The following is a 15317-nucleotide window of genomic DNA, read 5'->3' on the forward strand; positions in this document are numbered from 1 at the left end:
CAAGAACTCTACAGATCAGGATTTTATAGTTGGGTTATAGTGCATAAAGCACTTATCACAAAAAGGTATACACATTTTTGAGTTTAGTAGTACAAAGATAACAGGCAATTGACTACTGAGCAGTAGAGGAACTTTACATGGTCAGATGAATCATCCTTCATTCATCTCTCCGCAATCAGAATAGTGCCAAAGTAAAGAACCCTTGAGCCAGTAGAAGTTTTATGTGGTTCTATAAAGTTATGTGGCACATTTTCCCATTTTCCTGGCCTGGTATAGATACAGTCATTTTTTTAGAAATCAAGGTCAATGTTAATGACTTCTTAATGATACTGAGTGACAACCTACACGTCATGTTGCTGTATTTCTTTCCTGATGGTATATGTGTCTTCCAAGATGATAGTGCATCTATCCAAAGATCACATACAATGGTACAATCTGCATGATCCTGATCTATCTGCTTATCAGTCACAATTCAAGATACTGAATTGAGCGTGGGGTATTGTGCAATAATGGCTTATAAAGCATTTTGCACCACCTTCAACCAGGCATCAGATAAGAGACTTTCTTGTGGATGAATGGTGCTGCATCATTCACATTTCTGAGACCACATGCTCTTCACACATATAAATGATCTGCAGAATAACTGCTGAATTTTATTAAATTCACAAATTTTTCTGAGGTAATTTCAAACTTTCAAACTAAAGACAATGCAGCAAAAAAGAGTTCAAATAAATATATGTTACTGTTGGTAAATTTACTTACAAGTTGGAATTGGCTCATTTAATAGCTTTACACAGAGTTCCCATCAAAAATGGAAACAAAGGAAACTTTTAAAGGCTAAAACAACAGCATGGGTGAACTGTTTAACATTGGAGCCTTACATAAGAGATCGATTTTTAATTGGAAATAAACTGGATATGGACATAAAGAAATAGGTGAAGTATCCCACACTGAAATTTTGAAATGTCAACATACACATTTACATTTTTGTATGTCATAAAAAGCTACTAAACCAAATTGCACATTAAGTGGTACAGGTTGAGTCTCCCATATCCAAATATTCCGAAATATGGAATATTCTGAAATACAGAATTTCTTTGACATGACTAAGATAAAGAAACTCTTGATTTTTGATGGTTCAATGTAAACAAACTTTGTCTAAGGCACAAATTATTAAAAATATTGTATGTGTATATGAAACATAAATGAATTTAATTTCTGTACACAAACTTTGCTTGAACCACAATATTATTGAATATATTGTATAAAATTACCTGCAGGCTGTGTGTATAAGGTGTATATAACACATAAATGCATTCTGTGTGTATATTTGGGTCCTATTCCCAAGATATTTCATTATGGTATGCAATTATTATAAAATAGGGAATATTCCAATATCCAAAATACCCCTGGTCCCAAGCATTTTGGATATGGGAGACTCAACCTCTATTATATTCAGCATATTATTAAATCAGGACCTACATTTTACAATAAAATACAAGTTGAACAACTAAAAGCAATATGTTTATATAGATTGATTTTATATTAGCTAGAAATATTAGTTTCACTTCTGGAAGAATTACTACTCTTTGAGGTAATTACATTGATTACATTCATTTAGCACATACAAAATATAATTGCCATCAAATATTACAAATAATGCAAAGTATGATGTACAGTATATGTTATTGCATTACATAAAAAATTAAGAACATTTCATACTGGACTGTAAATTAAAAGTTCAGCCTGTAAAATGAAATCTAAAAAAATAAATAATATGTACCATCTAGTGCATATTTGTCAATTTACTATACCTATAGAAATAGTGTTTTTTAAACAGAAACATACAAATAATTTCTATAGCACTTACATTAGTTCTTCAAGTTGTAGTATAAAAATCAGACACTAGATGACACTCCACACCAACTTATAGCATCAAGGAAAACAGAAATACATTTCCCCTTTTTTGACGACTGAGCATCTTGCTGTAGGGATGTCAGCCATGATATAATTTTTCTTCCACGTTGTGAATCTTCAGAGAGAGTGAATGCCTTATTTACTGAAGAAATTATTACCTTCATCATCACACAGATCAAGAAATGTCCAGTCTAAAACAGGATTATGTAACAAAGAGACATTTGATCCATTTCTTATTGCTGCAAATATCCTGGGATGTGGTCCTGAGTCAGCTGCATTATATCATTCCAGAGGAATCCAAACACGGCACCTTTGTCGGAAGAATTGCTCAGGATCTTGGACTGGAGATAGGTGAGATTAATTCCAGAATGTTACGTATTGTCTCTAGAGATGAGAAGGAATATTTCCAAGTTAATCTGCAGAATGGGATCTTGTTTGTTAAAGAGACAATAGATAGAGAACTGCTGTGTCCAAATACACCCTTCTGTATTATTCCCCTGCAGGTTATTGTAGATAAACCTGTGCAGATGTATCGTGTTGATGTAGAAATAGAAGACATAAATGACAATAGCCCGGCTTTCTCCTCTAGTGTGAATAATATAGTGATGTCAGAGATCAGACCAGCAGGATCTCGTTTCCCACTAGAAGGAGCAGTTGATGCAGATCTAGGAACAAATTCTGTGACAAATTATGAGATCAGTGCAAGTGATTATTTTGCATTGGATTTTCAAAAATACATGAATCAAATCAGATCCTTAGAACTTGTGCTTAAGAAATCTCTAGACAGAGAAAAACAGTCTGTACACAACCTCACACTTACAGCATATGATGGAGGTAAGCCAAGACTAAGTGGCACAACACAATTTGTCATTATTGTTGAAGATGTTAATGATAATGCCCCCACTTTTAGTCAACCATTTTATCAGTGCACTGTGATTGAAAATGCTGTTAAAGGAACATTGGTGATTAAGCTGAATGCAACAGATCTGGATGAAGGCAAAAATGGGGAAATATTATATCAATTTAGCAAAATGGTAAAAGAAAATATTAGAAACATTTTCAGCCTAGACAAGCACACAGGGGAGATCCGAGTGAAAGATGAAATAGACTTTGAAACAACAAATATGTATGAAATTCAGGTTGACGCAATTGATAACGGAGATTTTCAAATGGTTGGACATTGTAAAGTTGTAGTGAATGTTGTGGATATAAATGATAATCCTCCTGAGATGACAGTGACATCACTATCAGTTCCTGTTCCAGAGGACTCACCACAAGGAACAACAGTTGCTATTATTAATGTACATGATAAAGATTCAGGTTCAAATGGAAAAGTTGTTTGTTATATTCCTGAACATACACCCTTCAAAATAAACCCAGCATTTACAGGGGATTTTTCCTTGACTGTGAATGGACAACTAGATCGAGAAACAAAATCTCAATATGAAGTTGTTATTATGGCAAGAGATGAGGGATCACCACCTCTGTCAGTTTCAAAAACTCTTAAAGTTGACATAAGTGATGTAAATGACAATGCCCCTCAATTTCTACAGCCTGTTGATGTAATTTTTATCAGGGAAAACAATCCACCAGGTTCCCATGTCTACACAGCGTCAGCATCTGATCCAGATATCAGCCAAAATTCCTTCATCACATACACAATCAGTGACAGCACCATTGATGGGATCCCCATATCATCCTATATCTCCATCAATCCAGAGAATGGGAAGGTATTTGCTTTGGTATCCTTTGATCATGAACAAGTTAACTATTTCCAGTGTCACATAAAAGCCACAGATGCTGGTCTACATCCACTCAGCTCTAACCTTACTCTAAATATTTTCATTGAAGACATTAATGACAATGCACCAACATTTTCACCTCTATATTCTGCAGTCACAATTAAAACGGCAAAATCGGCTCAACCTGGATATCTTGTAACCAAAGTGAGAGCTGTAGATTTAGACTCTGGATACAATGCTTGGATGTCCTACAATTTTAAAGAACCATCAGGAAAAACACCATTTGTCATTTCTCAACAAACTGGAGAAATCAGTTTAAAACGTCAGTTTACAGATTCTGATAATGAAGAATACAGACTAGTGGTGGTGGCTCAGGACCATGGAGAACCAGTTATGACAGCTGTGACTCAAATCATTGTCTCTTTGGTGGAATCTGAAGAGGAAATTATATTTTATAATCATGAGTCAAAAAGTAACAATGATGACATTTCTGATGCAAATGTCTACTTGGTGGTTGCCATCTGCATAATCTCAAGTATATTTCTCATCACTTTAATTGTTTTTACTGTTTTAAGATGGCAAAAATACAGAGATGAGGTCAATGAGTTGAAAGAAAATTACAAGATCTGTTCCAATACTGGAGGTAGCTGGATGTATTCCCAGCAAACCCAATATAGAGTATGTTCAAACTCAGTCCAAGGAAAAAATGACTTAATTGTCCTAACTCCAAATAATCCTCAAACCCCAGGCATTGAAGGTCATGCAAACCAATTTAAGGTAAGTTAAACTAGTGTTAAATTACTGAAGTATTTAAAATGAACCCATTATAAAATATGTAATCTTATGTGTGTGTACATTATGAAGTTATATCATCATGAAGGAATCAAATTTTTTTTTTAAAAGTTTAAAACATTTGCCGAAAAGATGTAATAACAATTACATATTTTTAAGTGACAAAATGTATTCAATATCATAGAAAGTTGTTTAAAAGTCTAAGAAGTTTTAAAAAGCTTTTTGTAAAATAATCAGCATTGTATATGAATGTTTATTAGTTTTTAGAAAGAAAATAAATTACTGTTTCTTGAAATATTACCAATACTTTTTCCATCTTAAATAACAATTTTATAAGTCTTAAAAGTTTATTTTATTGCTTATATTTAGAAATGATTAATCTACATTTTGAATACACTATGCAAGACATATTAGATAGCATATAATTATGACAATTAGACAAAGCACACTGTTCTACATTGGCAAATTAATATCACTTAGGTATATACAAAATATAAATAAACCATTGTATTAATAAGTTTGAAAGGTTAAGTAATAAAAAAAATTACAGAAACTCTAATATTTGATCAACAGTGTTAATTTCAGTATTTTTTTTTGTTTAAATAGACATCTCTATTTGCAAATATGTTTAAAAAGTCCCCTGAAAATATATCAAAATAAATAATGAAGACCAATTTGTTGTAATCTTTAATATGCTCAGATTAATATATTTTAGATGCAGCATTTTCTTCAAAGATAACAATTTAAGTCAACATTGAGCCAATACTAATTACCAAATAATCCCATATCAGCAATTGGAAGTACTGAATAATCAGGGATTTGGCCTTTTGTAATTAGAATATATTTTTATATTTTAGAATACATACAGTGAGTTTCAGTGATAATAATGTTTCATTCTATTTATAGTTTTATGGTCTAGAAACAAACGTATTGTATACATTTTATTTTTGTAAGCTTTATTATTCCTTGATTGTACAGTATATTGTGATTGCATATGGATACAAAGCTTCTGTTTGTACACATATTTGCAGTGGGTTAATTGAAATTGGGGTGCTGGTATCTTATTTTGTATAGATAGTATGTGACACTCATGCAAAATTTGTCAACCTCATGGATAATTGGTTAAATAGTTTTGGTGGGCTGGGAATGTGCCTGGGTTAGAAACAAGTGCCTTTAAAAAAAAATTATGGGAAGAGCATATCTGTAAAACGGAAAGACAATCCTGTCACCTTTTGCATTCTGCAGCAGTACAACGCTTGTAAGAGTGATTTAGTGCAATTGATTTCTATAATATGTGATCTAATTATACACATTTACATAGGGGAGCTTGAAATCAGGGGTATATTTATAATGGGTGCAAGGTGTGGCCTAGGTCTAGGGAGACCCACGAACTGCACATCCTGCACCCAATTTTTTATATCCTTACCTTTCCATTGGCCCAGTGCTGGCTGCAGTGCTGCAGAAATCACTGGGAAAATGACCACTGCAGCCATTTCCTTGGTGATTCATGCATCCACAGTAGAGCTTAACCAGGAACATAGTGCGGGCGCCATGTACTCGGAGACCTGTGCATGTGCAGGAGACTCTGGCACAATGCCAGAGTCTGCTGTGGCGCCGGAGAGGATGGGGCCCAATCGGAGCCTTCACATGGGCCCCCTCCTCTCTTAAAGTGCCTCTGCTTGAACTGCTCCATACGTTCCTGAAATGGCCCACCATGGTTATAGGAAGTTCAGGTGGCACTCATAGGTGGTGGGTGTACAGAAAGCATTTCATTATATACTTACACATATTGGGCCTGATGTAGAGTTGGAGGTAAATCTGACATATAGTGCTCAAAGTAGTGAAAAAAAATTGTGTATTCCCTTATCTGTAGAGTTGCATGCATCTATTGTGCATTTGGTTTGCCACTTAAACATGCCTTAGAAAAGGGTCAATATGTACAACCAAATAGGCATACAGTATTCTCTCTTACTCCAAGTCTATGTAAGAACGTTCAGCCACTGAGGTCATAAGTGTAGATGGAATCAAAATGCATAAGACTCTACATCACCTTCATCCATTTCTGATCAATTCACTCAAGACACACTCTGCAACTAGCAAAGGTTCAACTATATGTCATCCTCATAGTGAGGTTTCAATAAGAAACAAGAACATCAATTTGAACGTGTTATGTATTTTTGAAAGAGGCATTTGTAATTCCTTTGGAAAATTTATATGAGACTCCTGAAATAACAAGTTGGATATATCATCTAAAATTCATACAGTGGTGTCACAGTGTTACAAGCATAAAATCATTACTTTGTGCTGTTGGGGATCCTGCAGCTTCCACTATCCAACTCTCAGTCTGAGTGAGGATGTGCATTCCACACAATCCTGATAAATGTGTATTTGTTTGCAATGAAATGTGTGATCAGCCAGTTTAATGGGAAAATTCCAAGCTTGGTTGTAATGCGTAAATATCTTAACATGCCAGGCAATACACATTTGTGAGTCTACTAATACAAAGAGAACAGGTGATTGAAAACCAAGCAGTGGAGGAATGGGATATGAATCATCCTTCATAATGCTCTTCATAATCAGAATAGTGCCAAACTAAAGAACTCTTTAACCATGAGTACAGTGGGGGTTTTATGTGGTCCATGAAGCCGTATGTCATATTTTACTAACATAGTATGGATGCAGTCATTCATTTTGAAGGCAATGTCAATGCTAATGACTTCGAAATGATACCATGTAATCAGCTACACATCCTTTTGCACATTTTTTCCTGATAGTAGCATTGTCTTCCAAGATAATAGTGACTCCATCCAAAGTTCACGCCCAATGTTATTATGAGGATAACCTTGAGGTTATACATGCGCCATCTCAGTTACCAATTTGAAAATATATGGTATATTGAGGAATAATACTTACACAGCATTTTACACCACCACCCACCAGGCATCAGTAAAGCAACTTTTTGTGGACGAATGGTGTGGCATCCTTCACAAATTCAGATCTGTTCTTCACACATACAGTACAATGATCTACAAAATACAGTAATGTGCTATATTTTGTGAGGATCAATGATCTTTATTAAATGTAGATACTTTTTTGAGTTATACTGCAGCTAGCATTCTAACCAAAGGCAATGCACGAAAAACACATTTGATATGAGTATATTTTACTGTCTATAATTATACTAACACCATCATATTAGGTAGGACACAAATGCAGAAACTCTGTTGTATTACAGGCTAGACACAAAGTAAATGCCAGAGAGTAAATATTAGCTGAGTGCTTCCTTTTTAAGTCACCATTCATATACACAGAACATTTTAAAATTCCACAATCTGTTATAAGCAAATGTCCTACCTTCCTTTATGCAAGTGGATTTAAGACCATATAAAGACAACTATATCAGATGATTTATTAAACATGCCATATCGTTTCACTCAATTCTTATTAACAAAATTAGTTGGTTTTGTCTCATCTATTATTTAGTTAGTTTTCTAAAAAAAAAACTGGAAACAAATGAGGAACACATTTAAGGGGTAAATAATGTATGGGTGACCTGCTGTTCCATTGGAGTCCTACTTCTCACAACAATTCATAATAGAATATAGAGTTGTTTTAAATGGTAGAAGTCTGAATGTGGACTGAAGATGCAGGTGAAGTATCCCACTGTCCATCATGCCTTCTTTTTTTCATTTACAAATATATGATTTAATGTAGTAAATGAATTTGAAAATGTTTTTTTTTTATAGTTACAATAGAGGTTCTATATGTAAGACAGATTTATGAGAGTATATTGTCTGGAAAATAATCATAAAAATAGGGTCTGAAATTTCAACAGAAACATTTTACATCTATTGTATCAGACTACAAAACCTAATTAGTCATTTGGTTATATATTTAGAATACCCCAAAATTGCAGTAGAATACAAACTGACCAACATTAAGCAAAGGAAAATGGTACCTACCAAAGCAAGCCATATTTTTTCATGCATTAAAAAATATGAAAGTATAAATTACTTTTTTAGATATAAATCTAAACAAGGTTTAAAAAAAGTGTCATTAAACATGATAATAATTTTAACATCAGTAAAGATTACTACTCCTTATTAGAAGTGATTATGCATTGCTACATTACAAAACTATTATAATTGCAATAGACTATTACAAATAATGCAAAACTACAGTAAAATCATGCATTCATAAGTAAAATAAAAAATTAAATTTCAGTGCTGTGGCAAAACAGCATTCAACTTTATTACATTTGCAACCAACAATTTGAGAGTAAGTTTACAACTTTATCACATATTTTAACAATAATAACATTTAAAATAATAAATGGTAATACAGTCATACTGTAGGTGGAAACTTACGTTAAAGTTGTCCAAGTTGTAATCTCAAAATCAGACACTAGATGACACTCCACACCAAGTTATAGCATCAACATGAAGAAGAAATATATTTCCTCACTGTTGACGACTGAGCATCTTGCTGTAGGGATATCGGCCATGATATAATTTTTCTTCCACGTTGTGAATCTTCAGGGAGAGTGAATGCCTTACTTACTGAAGAAATTATTACCTTCATCATCATATCAATCAAGAAATGTCCAGTCTAAAACAGGATTATCTAGCAAAGAGACATTTGGTCCATTTCTTATTGCTGCAAATATCCTGGGATGTGGTCCTGAGTCAGCTGCATTATATCATTCCAGAGGAATCCAAACACGGCACCTTTGTTGGAAGAATTGCTCAGGATCTTGGACTGGAGATAGGTGAGATTAATTCCAGAATGTTACATATTATTTCTAGAGATGAGAAGGAATATTTCCAGGTTAATCTGCAGAATGGGATCTTGTTTGTTAAAGAGACAATAGATAGAGAACTGCTGTGTCCAAATACACCCTTCTGTATTATTCCCCTGCAGGTTATTGTAGATAAGCCTGTTCAGATGTATCGTATTAATGTAGAAATAGAAGACATAAATGACAATAGCCCGGCATTCTCCTCCAGTGTAAATAAAATAGTGATGTCAGAGCTCAGACCAGCAGGATCTCGTTTTCCCCTTGAAGTAGCACTTGATGCAGATCTTGGAACAAATTCTGTGACAAATTATGAGATCAGTGCAAGTGATTATTTTGCATTGGATTTTCAAAAATACATGAATCAAATCAGATCCTTAGAACTTGTGCTAAAGAAACCCTTAGACAGAGAAAAACAGTCTGTTCACAACCTCACACTTACAGCTTATGACGGAGGTAAGCCAAGACTAAGTGGCACAACACAGATTATCATAATTGTTGAAGATGCTAATGATAATGCCCCCTCTTTTAGTCAACCATTTTATCAGTGCACTGTGACTGAAAATGCTGTTAAAGGAACATTGGTGATTAAACTGAATGCAACAGATTTGGATGAAGGCAAAAATGGGGAAATATTTTATGAATTCAGCAAAATGGTAAAAGGAGATGTAAGAAATGTTTTCAACCTAGAGAAAGACACAGGAGAAATCAGAGTAAAAGATGAAATAGACTTTGAAACAACAAATATGTATGAAATTCAGGTTGACGCAATTGATAACGGAGAGCTCCAAATGGTTGGACATTGTAAAGTTGTAGTGAATGTTGTGGATATAAATGATAATCCTCCTGAGATGACAGTGACATCATTATCAGTTCCTGTTCCAGAGGACTCTCCACAAGGAACAACAGTTGCTATTATTAATGTACATGATAATGATTCGGGTTCAAATGGAAAAGTTGGTTGTTATATTTCTGGACATACACCCTTCAAAATAAATCCAGCATTTACAGGGGATTTTTCCTTGACTGTGAATGGACATCTAGATCGAGAAACAAAATCTCAATATGACATTGTTATTACTGCAAGAGATGAGGGATCACCTCCTCTGTCAGTTTCAAAAACTCTTAAAGTTGATATAAGTGATATAAATGACAATGCCCCTCAATTTCTGCAGCCTGTTGATATAATCTTTATCAGGGAAAACAATCCACCAGGTTCCCATGTCTACACAGCATCAGCATCTGATCCAGATATCAGCCAAAATTCCTTCATCACATACACAATCAGTGACAGCACCATTAATGGGATCCCCATATCATCCTATATCTCCATCAATCCAGAGAATGGGAAGGTATTTGCTTTGGTATCCTTTGATCATGAACAAGTTAACTATTTCCAGTGTCACATAAAAGCCACAGATGCTGGTCTACATCCACTCAGCTCTAACCTTACTCTAAATATTTTCATTGAAGACATTAATGACAATGCACCAACATTTTCACCACTATATTCTGCAGTCACAATTAAAATGGCAAAATCGGCCCAACCTGGATATCTTGTCACTAAAGTGAGAGCTGTAGATTTAGACTCTGGATACAATGCTTGGATGTCCTACAATTTAAAAGAACCATCTGGAAAAATACCATTTGTCATTTCTCAACAAACTGGAGAAATCAGTTTAAAACGTCAATTTACAGATTCTGATAATGAAGAATACACACTGATAGTGGTGGCTCAGGACCATGGAGTACCAGTTATGACAGTAGTGACACAAATCATCATTTCCTTGGTGGAATCTGAAGAGGAAATTATATTTTATAATCATGAGTCAAAAAGTAACAATGATGACATTTCTGATGCAAATGTCTACTTGGTGGTTGCCATCTGCATAATCTCAAGTATATTTCTCATCACTTTAATTGTTTTTACTGTTTTAAGATGGCAAAAATACAGAGATGAGGTCAATGAGTTGAAAGAAAATTACAAGATCTGTTCCAATACTGGAGGTAGCTGGATGTATTCCCAGCAAACCCAATATAGAGTATGTTCAAACTCAGTCCAAGGAAAAAATGACTTAATTGTCCTAACTCCAAATAACCCTCAAACCCCAGGCATTGAAAGTCATGCAAACCAATTTAAGGTAAGATAAACTAGTATAAAATTACTGAAAATGTGCCCATTATGAAATGTGTCATCTTATGTGTACATTATCAAGTTATATCATCATTATGGAATAAAAAAAATTACAATTACATCTTTTTCAGTGACAAAATTGATTCAATATTATAGAAAGTGTGAGACATTTAAAAAAGCTTTTTGTAAAATAAAAAAGGCATCATATATAAATGTTTATTAGTGTTTAGAAAGAAAATAAATTATTTTTTCTTGACAGATTACAAACTATTTTTACATCTTAAAGAAAATGTTCTAATGTCTTCTAAATATAAGCAATAAAAATGTATTTAATTGCTTATATTTAGAAATGAATAATCTACATTATGAATACACTATGCAAAACATATTAGATATCATATAATTATGACATTCAGAAACAAAGCACACTGTTCTATATTGGCAAATTAATATCACTTAAGTATATACAAAATATAAACAAACCATTGTATTATTCGTATTTAATTTGAAAGGGTAAGTAATAAAAAAAACATTTCTATTTAAAATATATGTAAATAGTCACCTGAAAATATATTAAATTCAATAATGAAGACAAAATGATGTAATCTCTAATATGCTTATCTTAATTTATTTTATATATAGTCTTTTCTTCAAAGATTACAATTTAAGTCAACATTGAAGCAATTGTATTTACCAAAAAAATACCATATCAGCATACATGTATTTTAGAAGTCATCAGTTTCACTGATAATAATGTTTCAGTATACAAAGTAAATGTTTACATTTTGGTGGATTGACAGAGCTTTCTTTTGTTAGTATATTCGATTAAAGATATTTTTATTTACTTATTTTACAAGGAAAATCGATAGAAAATGTTAAGAAATAAATTTCTACATTTTTAAAACACTTTTTAGGCATTTAGTGCAAAATATAACTATAAATATAACTATAGAATATAACTGGTTTGTTTTCCCAAGTATAGTAATAAAAATGTTCTATGCATTGTACTATATTATTATATATGTAGTTTTATGGTCAAGAAACAAAGGTATTGTATACATTTTATTTTCATAAGCTTTACTTTTCCTTGAATGTACAGTATATTGTGATTGTATATGAATACAAAGCATAATAGAAATTGAGGTGATAGTACCTTTTTTGTATAGATAGTGTGTGACACTCATGCAAAATTTGTCAACTTTATGGAGAATTGATTAAATAGTTTTGGTGGACTGGGAATGTTTCTGGGTTAGAAACAAGCACCTTGTGTAAAGAGCATATTTGTTAACCGGAAAGACAATCTTGTTACCTCTTGCATTCTGCACCAGTAGATTGCCTGTAGGAGTCATTTAATGCAATTGATATCTATTATACTGTATGTGATCTAATTATACACATTTACATAGGGGAGCTTGAACTGCTCTATCCATTCATGACATGGCCCACCATGGTTATAGGAAGTTCAGATGGAAATCATAGGTGGTGGGTGCTCAGGAAGCATTTAATTATATACTTACATATATTGAGCCTTACATAGAGTTGAAGATAAATCTGACATATTGATCAAAAGTATTGTGTCTGGGAAAAAAATGGTGTATTCCCCTATCTGTAGAGTTGCATGCATCTATTTGTACATTTGGTTTGCCACTAGTCATCATCATCATCATCCACATGCATTTGAATTTTCCCTGTATAAGTGTAAAAATATACAACTCCAAACAAGCATACAGTATTCTCTCTTACATCCAATTCTATGTAAGAATGCTCAACGTTCAGCCACTAAGGCCATAAATGTAGCTGCAATCAAAATGCATAAGACTCTACATCACCTTCATCCATTTCTGAGCAATTCACACAAGGCACAATTTGCAATGGGAATGTTTGACCCTGCATCACCCTCATAGTGAGGTTTAAATAAAAACCAAGTACGTCAATTTGAACATGTTATGAATTCTTGAAAGATGGCTATGTAATAATTAATATGAGACTCCTGAACCAACGTAAACTAAAACAAACAAGTTGGATATATCAACTTCAATTCATACAGAGGTGTCACTGAATCTATAATATTCCTGTATCAGTGTTATGAGCATAAAATCTTTACTTTGAGTTGTTTGGGATCCTGCAGCTTCCACTAACCAACTCTCAGTCTGTGATATCTATGTGTCTCCATTATATCATACAGCTGCCATTCTGACCTTGTGATTGGCTGAAAACAGGCAGGGGAAACCTAGAAGGTATTTTTAGTTGCCCAGAAGTTCTCCCTTTACTCAAGTAGTGTCTCATATAGCCATCAGCACTATGGCCCATGTGCTGCCTATTAGAATGCACATTTGTTGCAAGTAATGAAGATATCTAGTGACTACATGTGTTTTCATTAGTGGCCAGCTTGCCTTCTTAATAAATAATCTGCAGGGTCCAACAAGTAAAATGAGAAGAATTATTATCTCTTGAGGATTTAAACAGCAAGTATAGGCATTGTTTATATATTAATAGATGACAAAGGTTGCAGTACTGGGTTAAATAATATAATGAAATAACAGTAGTTCTTATAATCCACTCAGCTATATTTAATTCCTCTGTAGCAGGCAGCCATGCTTTGAGGAAGGTACTTAATTCAGTAGACCGAGCAGAGAGTGATCGGTAGCCCTGCAAACATGCTCTTTAGAAATGCTCTTTATGATTTGGTGGATTCATGCACAGGGATGCGGACAGTGAGGTCATTGGAGCTTTGATAACTAATTTTCCAGTTCTTTTACCTACAGTAATTCCCCATAGTATAATATCCTAAAGATATAGGAGAGTCTTTCACAGTCTGCAATAGGGTGCAGTGGTAACACTATACTTTGTAACAGAGCTGCAGTAGAATATTTTATTACTTCTAAACTATATTTTGTCCTAAAGATGTGTATAGCAGATTGCATGACCATTTCTTTTTTCCATAAACTGCTTATTGTATTTAGTTTTAAATAGACAAAGTTATGGAGTAAATGAAATATTTGAACTTGCTAATGTTTTATTAGCAATGGGTTTTAAGTTGATGTCATAAAAATTGAGGAAAAATCATCATTAGCAAAGGGCAACTGAGTGAGGATGAGTATTGTGCAGGATCCTGATGTATGTTCATTGCTTAAAATGAAACATCTCATCAGCTAGTTTAATGGAACATATCCAAGTGTGGTTGTAGTGCATAAATATCTCATCATGCCAGGCAATACACATTTGTGAGTTCAGTAGTAGAAACAGAACAGGCGATTGATTACCGAGGAGTGGAGGAATGGGATATGATCAGATGAATCAGCCTTCATCATGCTCTTCATAATCAGAATAGTGCCAAACTAAAGAACTCTTTACCCATGTGTACAACGTGGTTCATAAAGTTGTGTGCCATATTTTACTGACATAGTATGAATTCATTTTGAAGGCAATGTCAATCTCTAATGACTTCTGAATGATACCATTTGGTAAGCTTCACCCCCCTTTTGCAGCATTTTTTTCTTGGTTGTAACATTGTCTCCCAGGATGACAGTGCATCCATTCAAAGTTCACACCCAATGGTACAGTACGATGAGCATGATCCTGGATAACCATGTGTCTTCTCAGTCACCAGATTGAGAATGTATGGGATATTGAGGAATAATACTTACACAACATTTTACCCCACATTCCACCACGCATTAGTTAAGCAACGTTTTGCAGAACAATGCTGCTGCATCCTTCACAATTTCAGATCAACTGTTCTTCACACATACAAATGATCTACAAAATAACATGCTGAATTTTGTTTGGATTGAGGATGTTGATTAGATGTGGATACTTTTCTGAGATTTACTGCAGCAAGTATCCCAACCAAAGGCAATGCAGGAAAAAAACATGTTTGATATGAGTATATTTTACTGTTTGTAATTACACTAACACCATCATATTAGGGTAGGAC

General features: G+C 33.8%; 2 pseudogenes; both read left to right on the forward strand.

The window, feature by feature from the left end:
- The first annotated feature begins 2285 nt into the window (after positions 1–2285).
- Positions 2286–4445, forward strand: LOC148505998 (protocadherin alpha-13 pseudogene; annotated as a pseudogene).
- A 4605-nt stretch (positions 4446–9050) lies between these two features.
- LOC148505999 (protocadherin alpha-13 pseudogene) lies at positions 9051–14967 on the forward strand (annotated as a pseudogene).
- The last annotated feature ends 350 nt before the right edge of the window (positions 14968–15317 follow it).

This window comes from Taudactylus pleione, unplaced genomic scaffold (genome assembly GCF_031769625.1).
Source record: "Taudactylus pleione unplaced genomic scaffold, aTauple2 ptg000431l, whole genome shotgun sequence".
Classification (NCBI taxonomy): domain Eukaryota; kingdom Metazoa; phylum Chordata; class Amphibia; order Anura; family Myobatrachidae; genus Taudactylus; species Taudactylus pleione.